This window comes from Sinocyclocheilus rhinocerous, unplaced genomic scaffold (genome assembly GCF_001515625.1).
Source record: "Sinocyclocheilus rhinocerous isolate Xijiao unplaced genomic scaffold, SAMN03320098_v1.1 scaffold1510, whole genome shotgun sequence".
Lineage (NCBI taxonomy): Eukaryota > Metazoa > Chordata > Actinopteri > Cypriniformes > Cyprinidae > Sinocyclocheilus > Sinocyclocheilus rhinocerous.
In genome coordinates, this window is record NW_015664185.1 from 209,251 (window position 1) to 212,737 (window position 3,487).

The 3,487-nt window shown below is 29.9% G+C and overlaps 1 protein-coding gene across 1 annotated transcript in view; it reads left to right on the plus strand.

The window, feature by feature from the left end:
* The first annotated feature begins 1,833 nt into the window (after positions 1-1,833).
* Positions 1,834-3,487, plus strand: part of myom3 (myomesin 3) — a 68,038-nt gene continuing 66,384 nt past the window's right edge. Inside the window, 1 exon segment of the mRNA XM_016540527.1 lies at positions 1,834-1,996. The gene's annotated coding sequence lies outside the window, so the exon portion shown is untranslated.

Genomic DNA, 3,487 nt, shown 5'->3' on the forward strand with positions numbered 1-3,487 from the left:
GCTGGCCTGCTGTTGTTCTGGTCATGCGGTTTATTCTTAGTCTCAGTGTCACAGATGAAACAGTAGAAGTGGGCAGCATTGTTTACTGTGGTATTTGAGCAGCAGGTGTGGCAGTAAATGCTTATAAATAACCTGCTGAGTGCAGCGCTGCTCTCACACCCTAAACTCTACCTGAATCCCATACTGTACACTCGAACACGTCAGTGTCTGCTCACATTCATGCAGGTGACACTAAGTCACTACTATAAAGTCTCTAAATTACATGAGCTGCATTTAAAGCTGCCGTAGAATGCAGATAAAAACATGTGAAGCAATTATGACACAAAGCTTGTGATAGTCGTCATTTGTAGCTGATTTGGGAAAATTGATAAATATAAATGTGACATGCCAATGTTAATTTAGTGTTATATTTTATATTTAGTGTTATTCTATGATTTGTATAATTGTAAAAATATATATTTCTATTTTGTGTCATTATTAGTTTTAATAAATATAGTATTTAAACTTGAACTTATTAATTTAATGTTATTTATGTACTATTATTTTATAAATATTTTTGATTTACCTTTTATTTTTCAATTTTCAGTTTTAATTTTTATTCTTTTTTTTGTCATTTTCATCAGTTTTTTATAGTTCTATTTTCCTCTATTTTTATCTCAGTATTAATTTGAGTAATTTCAGTACTCCAGCTTTAAACTTAAGCATAATTAATTTAGTGTTATCATTATAGTATTTATTCATATTTTGAATTAGCTTTTTTTCCATTTTTAGTTTTAATTATAATTTTATTTAAAATGTTAGTAATTTTGTTGCTTTTGTCATTTTTATCAGTTTTTTTTATATATATATTTTTATCTAGTGCTTTTCTTTTTTCTGTATTAGTTTTAGTAATTTCAGTACTTCAACTTAAACTTCTTTATTAATTTAATGTTATTTGTGTATATTATAGTATTTATTCATATTTTGAATTAGCTTTTATTTTTCAATTTTCAGCTTTAATTTTAATTAATTTTAGTTAAAAAATTTCTGAAGAAATGTTTTATCAGTTTGTTTTTTTATATTTCTATTTACTGTAGCTTTCATTATTTGTTTTAATTTCAGTACTTAAACTTGAGTTAATTTTCAGTTTTCAACATTTCAAGTTTTTTTTTTTTTTTTTTTCATTTTTATATGTTTTTTTTTCAGTTAAGGTATAGTTTTTTCTTATTTTATTACTAACTGTTCACTTGTCATTAATAATGTTTGATTTTTTTTTTTTTTTTTTTTTTAGTTAGGGCTAAAAATAATAACAACATTATGGCACACATGAATGCACCAAATTGATATGCTGCTTGACAGTCTGTATTTACATTAATTAACTTTTTCTAAATAAACTATTGTTTATTTCAATTATAAAGGTTCATAAAGGCAACAATATTGTGAACACTGGTGTTTTATAATATAATTTTTTTAATACTGATATTAAAGCAATAAATATCAAGACTTGCACAGTTTGAGACATTATTAATATTTCTTGTGAGAAAAGCTTTATCTGGGGGTCATTTCCAAATCGAATGCTGATGTGACTGCAGACAAACGCGAGTGGCAGGATCTCATCTGATCTCTTCTTCAGAGGCTTTAATGCAGATCTGAGCGCTTTATATTGCTGAGATCTCAATGCATTGTTTCCACAGATCTCTTTTCCCACAGCTCCTCTATCCCACAATGCACTGGTCCATTGTGTCATTCCAGGTCTTCTGTCCGCTGATCTCACTGTAAGTCTATCTGGATGCTTTGAATTGATCACTGCTCCTGCTGTGGCTCTATATTTACACCTTGAGGAGGAGTTTGTGGAGGTCATCTTCACCGCAGAGACAGACAGCCGGAGGAGAAGCTGAGAGAGTTAAAGGAGGTGAGACAGCAGAAAACAATAAGGAGACTTGAACAGAAGAAGGAGAGACGGGTGAAGGTCGAGGAGGAGAGACGTCCTGCTGATCATCTTAAAGGCCTGAAGAACGTGAGTGGATTTATAACTTCAGCACGAAATCTGTTTGCAGGTTTCTCTTGCTCTTCTAGAGGCTCTTGCTTTAGTTCGTACTTGAAGCCTGTTCTGCAAAATACTAATAATCAGAAATCAAACTCTGCACAGTATTTCGCTGCAGATTCATCAATGTAGCTAATACTAATTCAGTGTTTGGCCCAGTGTTTTGTCAATGTGTTAAATGCATTTACAAAACTAGTTTTCCTGTTCATTTTTTTGTGTCGAATGTTGAAACCAGTAAGAAAGGCTGTAATTAAAAGGTCATTAAAAGAAAAGAAAAGGCAACTTGCAGTATATGTGAAGAGCATGTCCGCATCACATTTAACCCCAAAAAATCAAATGAAAGAAATTAGAAATTATATTTTGCATAAAGAAAATGAAGGCTGGTTTTATTATTTATTTATTTATTTGTTTTTTTTTTTTGTTTGTTTTTTTTATATATATAATAATAATAAAATATATTTTCATAAATGGTTTTATAGCAATTATTTTTTTTAATATATTTTATATTTTAATTATTTTATAAAAAAAAATATTTTTATATGAAGAATGAAGTTTGATTTTTTTTTATTTTTTAAAAATTAATTATTGCATAAATTAGGATACAATAGGATAATCTTGCACCATACGATATTAGAGATATCCAAATTGAAATAAATCCTATTGCATTCTATATTATGTCGAAGAGGGAATAAAGAGGGAATTTATTTGGGAATAAAAGACATACAAAATGGCGTGAATTTATGCAGTTTAATGTGTTTGAAAGACAAAAGCCTTCCAAAGGCATAGTAATATAAATTAGAGAGAATCAATGAATTATTAATAATTTACTGCCATTTTGTCAATAATATGTAATTATGTAATCAATAAAAAGTTACTGTAGTCTGATTTTGACTTGATTGATTTGATTTTAAAAATTTTAGAAGTAAAAGTTTTAGTAATTTTATGTGTTATGTTATGTGTGTGTGTGTGTGTGCGTGCGCTTGCGCTTGCGTGTGTGTGTGTGTGTGTGTGTGTGTGTTTTCAACTTAAACTAAATTAAATAAGAAATGTTGTCTTGGTAACTACATGAAAAAAGTTGAAGTTTTATATTTTATTTCATTTCATTCCTTGACATTTATTTTATACAAAGTAATGGTATACAATTGCATACATAGGTTTAGGTTATTTTAACAAACCATTTTGTTCATAAATTCAAAAAACCTAATTAGCATTCAGTCGTGAGTCTTTGCATTCACATTTCTCTGCACTTTCAGCATTGTAAACCAAGCAGCTGGAAAGCCCAGATGAAAAATCCTGCCGTTTGGAGTTTATGGAGTTATTTCTCATGAGCCGGTTCATCCATCACCTCCAGAGTGTTTCTCCCCACTTGTGTTTTTCTGAACAGTCTGCTTTCATTGTGAGAGACGCTGCTGGCCTGTATGCCATCTCTCTCTGTGTGTCTCTCTCTCTCTCTCTCTCTCTCTC